The 18,600-nt window shown below is 46.4% G+C and overlaps 1 protein-coding gene across 13 annotated transcripts in view; it reads right to left on the bottom strand.

Annotated features, from left to right (window-relative positions):
- Nucleotides 1–18,600, bottom strand: part of LYPD6B (LY6/PLAUR domain containing 6B) — a 165,790-nt gene that overhangs the window by 56,571 nt on the left and 90,619 nt on the right. For 2 of the 13 annotated variants that reach the window (XM_038565178.1, XM_038565176.1), the window contains exon 3: nt 18,105–18,333. The exons of 9 other annotated variants lie outside the window; for them this stretch is intronic. The gene's annotated coding sequence lies outside the window, so the exon portion shown is untranslated. Of the gene's footprint in view, nt 1–8,496; nt 8,874–18,104; nt 18,334–18,600 lie in introns of those variants that run through there. 2 more of the 13 variants (XM_038565177.1, XM_038565179.1) reach the window with 1 other exon arrangement.

Raw genomic sequence — 18,600 nt, 5'->3', positions numbered from 1 at the left:
CTTCTGCACACTGACAAGGGAATTCCAAGCAAAAAATCGAGAGCCATAGAGGATTTGGGCCACTTTGTTCAGCATAAACTTCTCAGCTGGGAGGATTTGCTGTCATCCCGGGTTGTTAACAATTGGCTGAGCTGAACTTCATCACCACTTTTGCGTTCAGTTAACTGGGAATATGTCATTCAACCAACAGAAACGGTTTTAGAAAAATATAGAGAATTTACCCTGGAGTTCCTCCTGTATGCTTTTTAATACTGACTTCAAAAGCAAGAGTTTTTTTGTAGATAAAAACAAAATGAACATGGTTAAGATTGTTCCTATTAGTATATAGGTAAACAGTCCGTTCCTCTGAGACAGGAGACATTTCCATGGGTTGTAGGAGCTGGCCCCAAACAGGCTGGAAGTAGGATGAACACAAAGGATCTCAAATTAGCCTAATCAGGAAACCTCAGAATGAGGAGACACTCAGTTCTCTTTCCCGAGTCATGACTCTCCCCCTCTTCTCAGGGCATCGGGAATAGGCATTTTGGGGGTGGATGAGGGGCATAGCTGGAATATGAAAGCTTCAACTGTGATTATCACTCTGATCTTCCAACTTGTGTTAAATTCATTCAAATCTTTCTCATGCGCATGTGCACATACACACACACAGACACACACATTCAGAAATGTCTTCCCATGGCATGGATCCATTTGTAAAGATAAGAACCCTGATAAAGTGGGGCGCCTGGGTGGTGCAGTCACTGCAGTTTTCTTGGTTTCAGCTCAGGTCGTGATCTCAGGGTCCTGAAATCAAGCTCCGCGTCAGCCTTTGCGCTCAGCAGAGTCTGCTTGGGTTTCTCTCTCCCTCTCCTTATGCCCCTCCACACCCCTTCAAATCAATCAATCAATCTTCAGTAAAATAAAGAACCCTGATAAAGCTATCAGTGTTCATCAGAAGTTATAAAATTAAGCTTGAACCTGGTAGAGAACGCCAATTCCTTTCTATTCTGGGCTGAATAGATTGTATCCTCTTCCCTCCCCCACCCCAATTCATATGTTGAAGTTCTAACACCTCAAGAACCTCAGAATGTGACTATGTTTAGAGACGAGGCCTTTGAATGGGGTGATTAAATTAAAATGAGGTTTGTTTTGTTTTTGTTTTTAGGGTGGGCGCTAACCCGATATGAGTGCCGTCCTTAGAAGAGGTAATTAGGACACAGACGTGTACAGTGGGAGGACCAGGTGAGGACACAGGGAGAAGACGACCATCTGCAAGTCAAGGAGAGAGACCTCAGAAGAAACCAAACCTGTCCACACCTTGACCTCAGACTTCCAGGCTCCAGAACCGTGAAATGAGAGATTTCTGCTGCTGTGATACTTGCCATGGCACCCCTTCCCTTTTTCCTCCCTTGAATGCCTACACTTCCAGGGAGGAGACTGTACAGGCAAGGACCCCCTGTCTCCTACCTCTCAAGGGGCTCCCTGTCATTCATTTCCTTATCCCCAACCAGGATAATCGATAAACCCAAAGAAAGTGACAAGTAGGAACACCTCCCAGACACCCTGAAGGCCCCTACTCTAAAACAGGGCCCCAGGGCCTGTCCCAAGACTTTGGACCTCCAAGACTCAAAGAGCTTTCTCTGCCCCCTTCCCAAATGCTCTCTGCCAACCAGAAGTCACCCTACAAACAATCTTGGGGATACTGTTCCCAGACACGGAGTCTTCATTTCTCTTGCCTCAATACCCAAGGCTGGTTCAGATGCCTTAACCAACTTTAATCCCCTCTCTTCTTGAAAAGAAAAGGACAGGTTGGGGGCCAAAGAGCCTTGCACATTACAGAAACAAGCCCAGAGCAAGAGATTATGAAGGATAAGAGGACTCCCAGTTGCTTCAAGACTTGATTCACATGTAATTACTTTCTCCTTCACTGGAGAAATCCATACAGGAGAGCTGCCTGATGTTTTGGTTAGTGCTGGGAGCCATGAACACCATAGTTTAATTCCTACTCTCCGTAGATAATGTTTGGCCTATGGCATAGGTAGGCATTGGGTCTGGCTCCAGGTGCTATGGCTTGAAACGGACTATACTGCACTGGGGTGGGGCGGGGGGTGGGGGCAGTCATACCAGATGGACTAGGTTGATGGTGATAAGTCACCAGTGACAGAGGAACCAAAAGGGATCACCTCGCCTGTCCTCAGGTCCCAGCCCCATTAGCCTTCTCAAGCTCTTCGGTCTTGCTCTGGCCACCTCCCCAATCCAACACAAGCTTGACATGACTTTGTCTGGAATGTCCAGAGACAAATGTGAGATCTCCTAGTAGAAGTAATGCCCCCCCACCCAGCATCCCTGGGGTCAGCGGACAAGGCTCGTGGGTCCTCCCCAGACTACAGTGATGGGGTGGGGGATCCCATCCAGGGTGCATTCCAGCAGCGGGGGCCACCAACACTCAGGCTAACACTCACATCTGCCTAATCCCAGCCCCGTGGAAGAAAAAGGAGAGCAGACTGATGCAATTAGCCAGGCGAATGGGAACTTGTCAAACCATTTAGATAAGACAGTACTTGAATTTATTCAGTTCCCGTTCCCGGAGGGTGATTGTGCTTCCACCCCCTGCTGATTCTGTGGGCTGCACAGCACTTTGCTAGCAAGGAAATGAAAAAAGAAAGGATGATTTTTTTCAGCCTACAAACTCCAAGGCTCTGCATGTTAAATCAGCAGGCACCATGCCTTCAACCAAGGGGTAACTTGACCTTAATGGAATCAAAGGACACATCCTGTTGAGTGACTTTGTCACAGAATCTCAAACTCAGTGATGGATTTTTTAAATTTAAGTATCCAATTAATAAAAAATAAATAAAGATTCCTCATCCAGTTCAATCTTCCTTATACCTCTCTTAACAATTGATTACACATTCACCTTGCTAATGGCTCTGTTTCAATTATTGAGCTGAATCTTACTCATATTCTTTTCAGAGCCCAGCATAGCGTTGGACACAAAATGGAAACTTGGTAAAGGCTCAATTACTGATTGCTTCTTGCTTTTGAAATAGTTTTCCCTGTAAGGTAGCAAATCCACTCTCTCCCTGCCTCATGTAATCAAAAACACGCCTCGCTCCTCTCCCTGACCCTTACCCCCCTCACCAAACTCACAATAGCAGCAGGATCTTCACAATGAATATCCACAGTGGATTCAGTGGATCATACAAAACAACAAAGTTACAGAGAGGGGTTCAAGGTTGGTCCATTCTTGTCCTGTTTTAAAATCTGAGCATCTCTGTATGTTTCCCAGGGCTGCCATAACACTACCACAAATTTAGTGACTAGCAACAGATGTTTATTCTCTGATAGTTCAGAAGGTCAGAAATCCAAAATCAAGGTGTCAGCAGGGTCGGTGTCTTCTGGAAGCTCAGAGAGAGCCTGTGTCCTCCTCCACATTCTAGTGGCTGCTGACACTCCTCGGTGTGGAGCTACATAACTGCTCGGTCTGCTCATGCCCTTTCCCTGGGTTTTTGGTCAAATCTCCCTCTCTCTTCTAAGGACACTTGGCTCTGGGGCCCACCCTGAAATACAGCATGAGCTCATCCTAAGATCCTTCATTACATCTGCAAAGACCCTATTTCCAAGTAAGGGCACATTCACAGGCACTGGGGGTTAGGACTTAGATATATCTAGTTTGGGAGGGGGATATTATTAAACTCACTAAATATCCAAAGTCAGAACACATCATCTGTACCAGAAAACCCCATCTTCTTCCCAGTGCTCTTCTTCATATTAACAGGCTCGTTTCCTACTCAGGACCCAGGATGAACTCTTTGAGTCATGTTCAAGGGCCTTCACCCACTTGCTCCTGGGTTCCCATCAGCTCTGTAACTTGCAGTGAAGAAGTCCAATTCAATCAGTTCTATCCTACAAAAGTGCTTAATGCCTGTCTCCTCTTTCCCATGCCTGCTGCTTGACTACCTTGGCCCCAGCTTGAATCCCCAGTCTCCTTCCCAGCCTGCCAGCTTCCTTCCCTGACCATGCCACATGCTGCTGCTTTAAATAGAGCCCTATCATGCCACAACCTTGTCCCCAGGCTTTCAAATGAAGCCCAATCTCCATAAGCCTAGCATCCAGATCCACTAGAATCAGCCCCAAACCCTCGCCCAGTCTTATTTTCCACTGCTCCCTTGCACTTGGTCCAAGGTCTGGTCAAATTGTTGAGGGTTCTTAAGTAGATTCTCAAAGGCCTCCAAGACTTTCAAGTCCCTCTGCCTAGAAGTATTCATTAATTCAACAAGCTTCTATCTTGACCTATGATCCCCTTGTCAATGTCTTACACAGAACAGCCCAACTCAAAAAACAACTCATCCATTAGTCTTTGACAAGTTTCATCAACCACACTGGATTCCTCTTTCTTTTAAAACTTAGAAGCCTGCCAGACAGATAAGGCATTCTCGTGCTCTCCACCCCTTAGTGACTTGAACACTTGTCACAAACCTCATGACCGAGTCTGAATGGAACTCTGTTCTACTCACGTACATCTTCCCCATAATCTAGCGCAGAGTCTTGCATACAACATGCACTCAGGAATATCTGATCAATAAAAGGTATATTGAGTAAATAAATAATACAGTCTCTACCTTCAAGCACTTATGTTTGGGGACAGGGGAGGATGTGATAAGCACAAAAGTGAGTAACAATGACTAATACAATACTGTAAGTATCATAGAAGTATAGGTGAAATTCTAGGGGAAATCGAGAAATGGAAGTTTTGAAAAGGGTGAGCATTTCCTAGAAGAAGCAGAACTTAGGAGAGATCTTGAAGGAAACACAATATTTTGATGAGCAAAAGCAGTAAGCCAGGGAAGAGAATTAAGTACAGAAGAAGCAAAATCTCAAAAAGAGCCAAGTGAAAGCAAATGGCATTTTCCAGCTTCCATGAAAGAAAGAGTAGAGCTTTATGGCCTACTGACTGAGTGAATGGTGAGTAATGGAAAGCAAGCTAAAAAGCTAGGCCAGGGAATCCCTGGGTGGCTCAGCAGTTTAGCGCCTGCCTTTGGCCCAGGGCGTGATCCTGGAGACCCAGGATCGAGTCCCACATCAGGGCTCCCTGCGTGGAGCCTGCTTCTCCCTCTGCCTGTGTCTCTGCCTCTCTCTATGTGTCTTTCATGAATAAATAAATAAAATCTAAAAAAAAAAAAAAAAAAAAGCTAGGCCAGCATCTCGAATGCTATGGCGAGGAATTTGAAATGGACTCTGTGGGAGATGGAAATCATGGAAGGCTTTCAAATAGGCGTGATGTGGTCACGTCTGTACTTTCAGGTGGGACCCCAGAGCCGACACCTGGGTACGTATCAGGATCATCTGCAGAGTTTCAAAATTGCTTAATACAGAAGGACAAGTACAAACAACAATATAAGCCTCCTCATTCATAATAAAATCATGTTGATGTTTTGCCAGGGTGGCTTTAGGATTTTTAAGAGAAATAAACCATCCCTACCCTTGAGCTCCACCTTGTTCCCTTCCCCAGAAACAAACACTCCCTTCAGTGGATATCCTTCTAGTCCGTGTTTATACAAAGAAACATAGAGATATATGCATACATCTGTAAAAAAAAAAAAAAATCACATAGCATTGCTCTTTGTGCTAGAAGCATAAATAATACATTCAGCAAATATTGCTCTAAATTTGCTTTACTCACTGGACTCATCCTGAAAAATTCAGATTCCAGCGTCTCAACCCAGAGCCAATGAATCACAATCACTGAGTAGAGGTGTACAGAAATACACCATCTTTAAAAACTCTCGGTTCATTTTGATGTCACTGGACCTGGACTGGGGCATTACAGGTGTAGAAGACCAAGTAGAGACAAGATAAAGCAGAGGCAGGAAGAGCTGTAAGAATGATCCTTCAAGCAGGGGTGCTGCAGTCCTAAAGACGGGCAATGCAAATGGAAACAAAAGACAGGGGACAGATTCTGAGGCCCTGGAGACTTGCGATGACTTTGCAGCCAATTAGAATCTGAGGCCCTAAGGACTTTAACTTGAATGAAGACCCTTAACAAACATGGAAAGCACGGACAGGAGGGCCGGTTGTGGGAGAGAAGATGGATTTGGTTTTCGACGTGTGAATCTAGGTTTCTGCAGGATCTTCACGTAAGCATCTGCAACAGGCATTTATAGGAACTAGATTAAATCCCGGGGGAGGGCTGGGGATCACAACACAGATCCAGGATGGCCTAGTGACAGGTCACAGCTGTGCACATGGACCTGGCTATGTTCATTTCAGAAGAGAGAAAAGAGAGCCGTGGGCGGGTCCCTCGGGGATGCATATATATAGAATCTAGGAGAGATCACATAAGAGGAGCAAGCTGATGAGATAAAGCAGTGGCCGGGATCAAGATAAAGGAGAAAGGCCACTGGGATCAAGAAGCCACAGGAAAGGTCAAGGGTCAAGAATCCACCGTGACCTGTGTGTGATAAAGAGAAGAACGGAGAGACACCCGAGACTGGGGAAGCAGCACCCGTCAAGGAGCAGCAGTGATTGTGGCAGGACAAGTCACCGGGTGACGGGGCTTGAAAAATACCAGAGCAGCAACGTTAAGCTACTCTGTGTTGAAACTTGAAGCCAAAAAAGAAGAGCTGAGGGATAACTTGTAGGGTTCAGAACAGGAGGTGTGTACAGAAGGTGAGAAAGAAAACAGTGGTGAAGAAACTGGAAAGACAACAGTCTGTGGAATCCCTGAGAGGTTCGACACCTGAAGGCACCAGGTGACAGGAAGGCAGGGGTGGATCTTAGGTTCAAAGCAGAGATTATCTAAAAAGCACCTCCAGCGCCTCTCCTCATCCCTGTGCAGGCCAGGCATCTAACCCCACAGAGGACTAGGGCTCTGTGCTTTGGAAAAGTTTAACAAGAGGACGCTCTGGACTTCAAGGCAGTGGGATGAAGTGTAAAACTGAAAGCAGGGGAATTAGCAAGTCCACCCGCTAAACGAGCTGCTCCTCTGACAGTAGCATCCAACTTTAGAAAGACCTACATTCTCCCTCCCTGTGTCCCTTCATACTCCACCCCCCTCCTCCTCCCTTGGGAGACCGGACTCCTCTTCTCTGGGAAAGAGAAATACCCGTGTATACTCCCCATCCATCACCCACAGCAAACCCCCACCCACTGAATTTTCAGCCAAGATCACCAGGCCTTTGAGGAAAGCCTCCCAGGAAAAAGTGAAGCCAAACCAAACAGACAAGTAAATCACATGGAACTCAGAGACCCTACGTAAGGTGAAGATTTCGTGACTGTCTAGAACGGCCTGGAGAGGTATTAATTTGGCTGCATGGCTTTTTAAAATAATGACAGAAAAAAAAAAAAAGATCGCACAAAAATCTATATTTCTAACTTGTCTTGAAAAATCAAAAGGTCTGGCAATTCCAGACTCACGTGGAGCCTGGAGGTAAGAGCAAGAAAAAGATAGTGTGGGAAAGTGTGAGCCCGGACATTTTTTCGAAGAGACGGTTCAGAGGTCTTCCCAGATTCACAGGGGTCCATGACCCACAAAGAAGGTAAGAGCCTTGAAACAGCCCCTCTTCCTTTCTCGTCACCTTCCTGGGAAGATGTAGCAGTTTGGGGTGCACCTGAAAGCTTTCAGGAGGAACATCCACGATTCGCTGTGTTAAATCAACTCCCCACATGCAGCTGTCCAGTTCAAAGAGGAAAACGCAGAGCCCTCCAGGGGACGTGAGGATGGGGGCCTCGCACACAGACGTCACCCTGTTGCTGCTGGTGCACCGACACTGCGGAGACTAATGGGTCACGAGGGCTCTGCTCCTGCAGCCATCTGCAAATATCCTGAAGGAAAAACAGGAAGGATCAAAACGACTCCCAGCTCAAACCACAGGACTACCAGAATCGCGGACTTGATTAGAAAACACCCGCGTGGGATCCCTGGGTGGCGCAGCGGTTTGGCGCCTGCCTTTGGCCCAGGGCGCGATCCTGGAGACCCGGGATCGAATCCCACGTCGGGCTCCCGGTGCATGGAGCCTGCTTCTCCCTCTGCTTGTGTCTCTGCCCCTCTCTCTCTCTCTCTCTCTCTCTCTCTGTGTGACTATCATGGATAAATGAAAATTTAAAAAAAAAGAAGAAAGAAAAAGAAAGAAAGAAAGAAAGAAAGAAAGAAAGAAAGAAAGAAAGAAAGAAAGAAAGAAAGAAGGAAGGAAGGAAGGAAGGAAGGAAGGAAGGAAGGAAGGAAGGAAGGAAGAAGAAAGAAAGAAAGAAAGAAAGAAAGAAAGAAAGAAAGAAAGAAAGAAAGAAAGAAAGAAAAGAAAAGAAAAGAAAACACCCGCGTACACACACACGTCGGCTCACACATACAGCCGTGATCGGCCACGCTGCCGTACCCAGTCCCAAAGCTTGCTGCTCACCAGACCCTTTGTTCTGACCGGAGGTAATCACAATGCAGAAGGAAGCTCCTGCCAAATAAGAATTAATTTAAATTCCTCCCAAAGCTTCTCAAGGGACAGAAGGGCTGCCCTGTAGAGATACCTTCTCCTGGGCGAATGAGCTGGATTATTCGGTTTACGACGAGCCAGAGGTGACTGAGTCGTTGGACACATAAAAGGCCTTTCTCCAATCGCTTCACCGTGGGGTTTCTGCTCTGTTTTGTTTTGAACGCGTGGAGTTTTTAGCCACACAATGTTCCCCAAAGCTCCTGGAAGCAGAATAGGTGTTGGGGGCCGGGGCACAAGCTCACAGTAAGGCTCAGACGGAATTTGGGTCCCTGCTCTGAAGAACCACTAAGAGCTGGGACTGGACGTGCTCCTGTGTACAGTCCTGGCCCCAGACAGTGAGGGAGGAGCCCCTCACCTGACCGTCACCCAGGATTGCCACTGCGGGGACGAGGCCCTGGGAAGACACCTGTACTCCAGATTCAGTTCTAGAATGTTCCACGTGGTTACCTCTAGGTTTTTGCCCTACCTGATGATGCTGCTAGGAAATCTAAGATAACAATACTCTAGAAGAAAAGTTCTGCATCACTTTGAAAAATGTTCCTAGGGCCAGCAAGTAAGTAGGTATGAGGGTCTCCCAGAGCCACCGGCCCCCAAGCCTTGACTGCCTCTTCTCTATTACTTGAGGGATTTTCCTGGAGTGGCTTTCCCTCACATGTCCTTGGGGTGGTTAATATTTGGGATTTCTCAGGAACGGCTCCAAAAGCTGTAGTTCTTGGGGCCCCTGGGTGGCTCAGTCAGCTAAGCATCCGACTCTTGATTTCCGCTCAGGTCAGGATCTCAGGGTCATGAGATCAAGTCCCACGTTGGGCTCTGCACCAGGCTTGGAGCCTGCTTAGGATCCTCTCTCCCTCTGCCTCTCTCCCTCTCTAAAAACAAAAACCAAAAAGCAAAATCCACAGTTCTCATATGACAGTGTGAAGCTCAGAGGCTCTGCAGTATCCTAGGGTCCTCTTTCTGGGTCTTCCAAATTACCGCTAACATGACCGTAACGGTTCACTTCAATCCCTCCAACAAGTCTCCACTGCTCTTCAGAGAAACGTGAAAACCCTGTCCCCCAGCCTGGCCTGGCCTGGCCCCTTGATCTGATGTGTCATTTGCAAATCTCTTCTCCCATCTGTGGGTTGTCTTTTAGTTTTGTTGACTGTATCCTTTGCTGTGCAGAAGCTTCTTATCTTGATGAAGTCCCAATAGTTCACTTTTGCTTTTGTTTCTCTTGCCTTCATGGATGTATCTTGCAAGAAGATGCTGTGGCCGAGTTCAAAAAGGGTGTTGCCTTGTGTTCTCCTCTAGGATTTTGATGGATTCTTGTCTCACATTTAGATCTTTCATCCATTTTGAGTTTATCTTTGTGTCTAGGGTAAGAGAGTGGTCTAGGCTCATTCTTCTGCATGTGGATGTCCAATGTTCCCAGCACCATTTATTGAAGAGACTGTCTTTCTTCCAATGGATAGTCTTTCCTCCTTTGCCGAATATTAGTTGACCATAGAGCTGAGGGTCCACTTCTGGGTTCTCTATTCTGTTCCACTGATCTATGTGTCTGTGTTTGTGCCAGTACCACACTGTCTTGATGACCACAGCTTTGTAGTACAACCTGAAATCTGGCATTCTGATGCCCCCAGATATGGTTTTCTCTTTTAAAATTCCCCTGGCTATTCGGGGTCTTTTCTGATTCCACACAAATCTTAAAATAATTTGTTCTAACTCTCTGAAGAAAGTCCATGGTATTTTGATAGGGATTGCATTAAACGTGTACATTGCCCTGGGTAACATTGACATTTTCACAATATTAATTCTTCCAATCCATGAGCATGGAATATTTTTCCATCTCTGTGTCTTCCTCAATTTCTTTCAGAGTGTTCTGTAGTCTTTAGGGTATAGATCCTTTACCTCTTTGGTTAGGTTTATTCCTAGGTATCTTATGCTTTTGGGTGCAATTGTAAATGGGATTGACTCCTTCATTTCTCTTCCTTCAGTCTCATTGTTAGTGTTTAGAAATGCCACTGACTTCTGGGCATTGATTTTGTATCCTGCCACACTGCTGAATTGCTGTATGAGTTCTAGCAATCTTGGGGTGGAGTCTTTTGGGTTTTCTATGTAGAGTATCACATCATCTGCGAAGAGGGAGAGTTTGACTTCTTCTTTGCCAATTTGAATGCCTTTTATTTCTTTTCATTGCCTGATTGCTAGGCTAGGACTTCTAGTACCCTCTAGCCCCTCCTCCCCAACCACCCTCCTTGGTGCTCTGTGCTCTGCTCACGCTGGCCTTCTTCTTGACCATCCATATCCCACATGCCATCCTGTCACGGGGCCTCTGGGCGTGGTGTCCCCCAGCCTACAGGGCTCGCCCAGCTCTCCTCTGGCCCTAAACTCTTACCCAGCATTTCTATTTCAGTTCACACGCCACTTGGCCTGGAAAGCCTTCTCGGGCCTCTCCCGTTATGTTGCCCTCCGTTTCGTGGAGGCTCTCGGGGCAGGCTGCTCGTCATTCGCAGTTCTACACTCGTGAGTGTGATCAAGTGACTGGTATCTGTCTCAGGCACTGGATGAAAGAGGAGACCGTGTCTGTTTGTTTTCGCCCCTTGCACCCCTGGGCACAGGCTGGAGGCTTCAACATCAGCTGGGTGTGTAGAAGCGTCAACCTCGGCAGGATGGTCTTCTCGCCTCTCCACTCGCTTATTTTTACCTTCGGTCACTGGTTGCCTCTGCCCCTCATTCCACCTGCTGTTTGCTCAGAGGCCTGCCTCCCCCGCCGCTAGAAACAGCCTGTGCACCTTCACTGATGCCCTCAGTACCCCCAACATCTCTGTTTCGAGTGTCATCCTCCCTTTCACTGGGCGCCCCTCTGCTTTCGGCCTAGACCAGCACACTGAGGAGAGCAGTACCCAGCTTCCTGAGGTCCCTGAGGGGTGGACAATGCCAGCGTCACGGCAAGCAGGGTTGGCACCTCGTGGGACAGTCACAACGTGAAAAAGACATGGGCGTGAGGCCAGCAAGTAGATCCACCCTCCCTTCTCCCTGCCAGAGGTGGTTTGGAGGTGTCGCCCCTCCCGGCCACCCTCCTGGAGAGGTGCTGGGCTGAGTCCAGAGGCTACGGAGACACAGATATGGTTCTTCACGCCTTGTGGGGCGGTGCACCCAAGCAGCACCTCTCCCCATCTCCCTGGAACCCCTCGCACTCACACCCGGGCCTTGCATCTTCCAGAACAATTGTTGGTACCTTAGTTCTTCTCTACATTGCTTCAGCAGCTGGGCTGAGATCCTCTGATCTCCCCTGTATCCCCTAAAACAGCAACTACGCCCACAGCCCGGCCACATGGTACTCTGAGGGGAGCTGCTCACTCAGCGTCAAGTGAACCAGCAAAGCTACTGGAACCTCCGCCTGGACGCACAACAGTCGGAGCTCACCATCCCTCTGCTTCATCCTGCGCTGGCCAGACCCACCAGCAGTGGTGCTGATTTTCATTTTGACAAAGTCACTCTAAACCGCCTCTCAAAATTGCTTGAAGGAGGGATCCCTTAAGAACCTGAGGACAGACTCATGAGCCCTCTGCCCAGGTAAATGCACACGCATCAGTTTGCTTTCAGGCTATGGGTTCAAAGAACCCCTGAAGCCCCATCCACAGGTTTCATGTTAAGAAACTGCTTCAGAGAAACGAAGAGAAACACAATCAGCAGTGACAAGAGCAACTGAAGCCACATTTGATAAGCAGCAGATGAAAGAACAACTAAATCTTAAAAAAAAAAAAAAAAAAAAAAAAAAAAAAAAAAACAAGGAAGGATGATAGGGAAGCTGGTATATTTAAAGTGCAAGAGGTGTCAGATGTTTGTTCTTGCAGTTCCTCGTCCAGGGGCGCCTTCTCTGACTCCCCCAGTCGGATTTAGCTGTGTCCCTATAGCCTGTGGGGGTGCCGGGTGTGCTGCAATTCTAACCCATAAACACTGGGCCGTCATCGAAAGGGCCAGATGGGGATCGGCTTGGCCAGAAACACATACACACACACCGAGGCGGTGGCAGGAGACCCCATACCCATCCCTGTTTTTTCTTCGCTTTATATAAATCATTTTCAGCTTGGGGCACCCAGGTGGCTCGATCAATGAAGCATCAGACTCTTGGTTTCTGCTCAGGTCATGATCTCAGGGTCATGAGATCAAGTTCCGCATTGGGCTCTGCACTCAGCTTGCAGTGTGCTGCTTGAGTTTCTCCTCTTTTGCCCCTCCCCTGACTCATGAGCCCACACATGCGTGCACTCTCTAAAATAAATGGAAGGAAAGAGGGAGGGAGGGACAGAGGGACGGATGGACGGATGAGGGAGGGGGAAGGGAGGTAGGAAAGAAAGACTGGCGGGTACCACAGGCCATAGTTGGCCATCCCCATCCCCTGCACCTGACTGCAGCCACTGATGAATCAGCCCCCCTCCCACGGACTGTGAGCTCCCCCATGGTGAAAGTCATGACTTAGTCCACCCAGAGGTCCCAGGTCTAACAGTGATGGGTACATAGTCCAAGCTTAATCCATGCATATCAAATGAAAAACAAAACCTGCTCATCTTTCAAGACTGAGCTCAGTCCTTACCCTCCAGGTGGAATGGATCTTGCCTCAGCTGGCCATGCCTGCTGACCACTCTTAGGCCCTCCTCATGTTGGTACTGAGGTTGCCCACCAGCCAAAGAGACCTACAATGAGCGGCTTAGGCAAAAGACCCAGAGAATTCACCTCTTGCCAATTCTCGGGTTGATTCCTCACTTTATGTGAGACATACAATAACCACTCGCTACGTGTTTCCATTAAGTAGCCATTTTAAAAGTCCTATCTGAAGTGGGGATAGCTCCAAGAAAGCCGTTAAATATTCTCATGCAGCTGTTCACATCTTAGCATTTAATTAGTTATAATTGCAATTTTAAAAACAATTAAGCTCCATGGGTGTTATTTACTGCATCTCATGATGATTCTGTTTTTTAAGCTCCTCAAAAGAGAGTGGGATGGAGAGATATCTGGGTCTAGAAAGTACCAAGATTGAAAGGACAAGTTTTTGTCATGCACAGTTAATTTCCTTTGCCATTCTTTTGGGGTGAGAGTGGGGTGGTTTAAGAAAACATCATTTTGCGATTTCTGAAGACACATTTCTAAAATCATCAAATGAGACAACCAAAACTTGGTGCTGCAGACCTGTGGTTTTCACTGATGTCCTCAGCACAGGAAGACCAACAACAGCCATTTCCCATGCAACATCCTTGCCCCATGAAAAACTCATTGGTGGGATCCCTGGGTGGCGCAGCGGTTTGGCGCCTGCCTTTGGCCCAGGGCGCGATCCTGGAGACCCGGGATCGAATCCCACATCGGGCTCCCGGTGCATGGAGCCTGCTTCTCCCTCTGCCTGTGTCTCTGCCTCTCTCTCTCTCTCTCTCTCTCTCTCTCTCTGTGACTATCATAAATAAATAAAAATTAAAAAAAAAAAAAGAAAAACTCATTGGCATTGATGTTCCTAAAGGCAAACTGAAGCCAGAATTTACATAACACTAGCCGTGAAGTTGGGATGGAGAAACAAAGGGGAATTAAGGTATGTTCATGTTCTTGCTTTACCAGAAAGAAAGCTACCAATTAACTTAAACTAAATGGAAAATAAGTGATTTTATGAATATTAAAAAAAAAAAGATAGTCCATAAATGTAACATGGTGTATCCTAGATGGGATCCCGAGGTAGATAGAAGACATTAGGTTAAAAACTAAGGAAACGTGAACAAATATGGACTTTAATTATCATGCATCATCACTGGTTCATTAATCTTGATAAATGTACCACATTAATGTAGGATGGTAATACAGGCAGGAAGTGGGTATAGGGTGTGTGGGAGCGCTACTAGTTTTTCAATTTTTGTATAAATCTAGAACTATTCTGAAATAAAAAGTTTAGTAATTTTGAAAAACAGAGGTAGTCCCTAAAGAATACAATTAAGATATGTAGCTTATAATCCATCAGGTAGAGAGGGAAAGGGTAAACTTTTGAGAATTTTAGTCCAAGAGAATGCAGGAAATAATACCAATATGGGGTACCGATGGGCAGCACAGCACACAGCAAGTACAGAAGAGGCAAAAATAAGGATTGATGGAGAGAGACAAGTATCATGTGGTTTCTCTCATACATTGAATATAAAAAATAGTGAAAGGGACCAGAAGGGAAGGGGAGGAAACTGAGTCAGGAAAAATTAGAGAGAAAGACAAACCATTAGAGACTTCTAACTCTGGGGAACAAACAAAGGGCTGCAGAAGGGGAGGTAGGCGGGGGGGATGGGGTGACTGGGTGATGGGCACTGAAGGGGGGCACTTGACGGGATGAGCACTGGGTGTTACACTAGATGTTGGCAGATTGAATTTAAATAAAAATGTTTAAAATGATCAAAAATAAAATAAAATAAAAAATAAGGACTGAATGCAAAGGATGCAGTATTTCTTATTTCCCTGATTAAATACTAGGCTGCTACGCCCCAACTCCCCTCACTCTCCTAACATTTTTCACTCCTATCCCAGGCAGCTTATTAGTGGTCTGTGATTAGGTCAGCCAATTAAGAAATATGAACTGGGTCTCAGGCAAAAGACCTGCAGAAAATGGCACGGGACCACGTTTCCTAAAAAGCAAGGACGTTTCTCAGCTGGGCCTCTGCAGACCTAGCACAGGACCTGCAGACTCAAGGTGCTCCACAAACATTTGGAGAGATTAGCTAGGCCACGCCCTGGCTGGCAGTGCGCCCCCCCTGGGGGGCTCTTGTGAAGGCCAGCGCCCAGAGGGGCACCAACAGATTCTAGTTTAACTGATCTTGGGTGGGGGCCAAAACATCAGGATTTTTTAAAAAGCTCCCAGGAGGCTGTAACGTGCAGCAGGGTTGAGCATACAGGATAAGCCTATAAGATGAACTAGAGCACAGCAAGCCCGGGTATTAAGAAATCAGTTAACTTTTAGTACAATAGTACGGACGGGGGAATTTCAAATCATTACTATTTCCGCTTCCTCCAGCAGCTGTGATTCACCGTGCTCACCTCCAGCGGCTGAGATGTACTGTCTGCCTGTAAGTGTGAAGCGCGCAAGAACAGGGACACTGGTGTCGCAGAACCTCCAAGGTCTGTTGGATGGTCAGGTAAGAAATGCTCCTTATGAATTCAGATAACATTTTTTTGAAGATTTTATTTATTTATTCATGAGAGACACAGAGAGAGAGAGAGAGAGAGGCAGAGACACAGGCAGAAGGAGAAGCAGGCTCCCTGCAGGGAGCCCGATGTGGGACTCAATCCCAGGACCCTGGGATCATGCCCTGAACCGAAGGCAGACACTCCACTGCTGAGCCACCTGAGCGTCCCAAATTCAGATAATATTTTAGTCCTCAAAGAGGAAAGATATATTCTTAGGGGAAAAAAAAAAAGCTTCCTAAAATGCAGTGACCCTCTCTCAAGAGCTGTTAGTACAAGTAGACAGTATTAGCAAGAACATAGAGGAACATAAGAGAACAACATCAACTAATAGAATCTGACATTTCTAGAACAGTCCATCCCAACACACAACATCCATTCTTTTTCAATGCTCATGAAGCACAGACCGCGAGAGAACACGTCATGGACTATAAAACAAGCCTCTGCAAATGTATAAGACTTTCTATCAGCCAGAGTGTATTCTCCAACCACAATGAATCAAACCAGAAATCAGTAACAGAGAGATAACAGGCAAATCTCCAAATATTTGGAAACGAAGTAATACACTGTTAAGTGATCCACTGGTCAAAGGCAAGTCAAAGGAAATTTAAAACTATATTTAACTGAAAGAAAATGAAAATACAATATATCAAAATATGTAGAACAGTTAAAGCAGTGCAGAGAGGACAATTTGTAGCACTAAATACAACAATTAGAAAAGAAATGTCTCCAATCACCCCAATCTCCCACATCAAGAACCTAGAAAAAGAGCAACATAAACCCAAAGCAAGCATAAGGGAGGGAATAATAAACTAAGTGTAGAAATCACTCAGAGGGGACGCCTGGGTGGCTCAGTGCTTGAGCATCTGCTCAGGGTGTGATCCCGGGTCCTGGGATCGAGTCCTGCATCTGGCTCACCGGAGGGAGCCTGCTTCTCCCTCTGCCTCTCCATCTCTGTGTCTCTCATGAATAAATAAATAAAATCTTAAAAAAAAAAAAAAAAGAAAAAGGAAGAAATCACTCAGAGATTCATGGGGGAGCATAAAGTGACCAGGAATCCAGGGATTGGAGCAACTGCAAACCAAGGAACGCCAACAAATGCCAGAAAACCATAAGATGCTATCGCCCAGGGAAGGATTCCTTCCACCCCACGGGATCCGGAGGGAGCGTGGTCCTGCTGACTCCCTGATTTCAGACTTTAGCCTCAGAACTGCAAGAGAATAAATTTCTAGGGTTTTGAGCCACCCAGTTGGTGGCACTTTGCTATAATAGGTCTAGAAAATAAAATGATCTTCTAATTAGGTAGACGGAGGGGGGAAAAATAAGAGAAAATTTGAGTAATCCAGCAAAAGGCAGGAACTATTTTTTAAGTAGCAAAGGGGGAAAAATGGTTTTACATGACAAACACAAAACAGCAAAAAAAATACTCAAATACATCAGGAATTCAAAAATTACGGACATGTGAAACATTAGAATACAAGGTGCTGAATGGCTTTACAAATCTGATTCAATTATAGTCTTCCAATGACACCTCTAGAATAATAGAACAAAGTCACAGAAAATATATAAAAATGAAGAACATGAAAAAGATATACCAAAACCACCTGAAAGGAGAAAAAGCTGGTGTAGCAATATTTTTTTAAAAAAAAATTTGTTTTTTGAGAGAGAGTGTGCAGACAGAGGGGCAGAGGGAGAGAAGCTGAGATGGAGCCAGAGGTGGGGCCCGGCCCAGGACCCTGGAGATCGTGACCTGAGCCAAAATCGGGGGGGTCAGATGCTGTAGCAATATTAGTATCAGAGACGAAAAGGAACAAATACATGCTTATAAGGCATCAAGAAGAAATAACCACAGTCTTCCTGAACAGCACAGCCTACAACGATATCCGGTGAAAGCTGACACGTGCGAGGACAAACGGAAAAATGCACAGAGTGGGAGACTTTCTCTTGTGAAAGTCATAATCTGATGGCGTATCCAGAAAAAAACTACTAGGGTTACACATAATGGGAACTTAACTAGCAAGATTAATCTAAAATTGGGTTCAAAACCCTATTCCCAACAAATAGAATTCACTCTCCCCCTCCCCACCCCCCGCCGCCCCAAGGACTTGGGAGCGTGTATAAAATTATCCATGTACTGGGTCTCCAAGAAGTCTCAACAGGTTTCAAAGAATCATGGTCAAACGACATCTGGCAAAAACGCAGGATTGTTTACCTCTGATTGAGATTTCACTCTAAGACGTGCAAATAAAACTATCAGAGAATAGCATTCTTCACTTATGTTGCAAACACCAAAGAAGGGGTAATACGAGGTGTCGCTTAGGATGTGAGAAAACACGTATTCTCAGCCGGGGGGAGGGGGGGCTGTAAATGGATTCGATTTGGCAGTTTGTGTCCAAGTGAAGAGCTCCGTCCCCCTCTGCCCACCAACTCACTCCTAGGAATCCTTCCCATAGATACACTTACAAACGTGCAAAGAGAAGACCCTGCGAGGATTTTCATCACGGTAGTGACCCTGACGCAAAATACAAAAACCGTAATGGCCATCAACGTGGGAAGGATTCAACTGTGGTCTTGTCCGGTAATGAGCGTTGACAAGAGTGAGGCAAGGCTACGCTTAGGCCGCGGAAGAGCTCCAGAACCTGCAAGCGTGCGACAGCCCATCTGGTCACGTGGTGGTGGTGCTGGTGGTTGTCTAAGAGAGGGGAAAGGAATTTGCTAGAAATGCCTTTGGAGGCATGGAGGAGGGTCAGCAGTGTATCCTCCAGACTGAGAAGGCCCTTTAAAACTGAAAAATCGGGGCGCCCGGGGGGCTCAGTGGTTGAGATCGGCCCAGGTTGGGATCCCAGCGTCTCAGGATCGAGTCCCGCATCGGGGTCCCTGCAGGGAGCCTGCTTCTCCCTCGGCCTGTGTCTCTGCCTCTCTCCCTCTGTGTCTCTCATGAATAAATAAATAAAATCTT

The sequence above is a fragment of the Canis lupus genome, chromosome 19, assembly GCF_011100685.1.
Source record: "Canis lupus familiaris isolate Mischka breed German Shepherd chromosome 19, alternate assembly UU_Cfam_GSD_1.0, whole genome shotgun sequence".
Taxonomy (NCBI): domain Eukaryota; kingdom Metazoa; phylum Chordata; class Mammalia; order Carnivora; family Canidae; genus Canis; species Canis lupus.
Note: the sequence above shows the minus strand (reverse complement) of the source record. Positions and strands in the feature narration are given on the sequence as shown.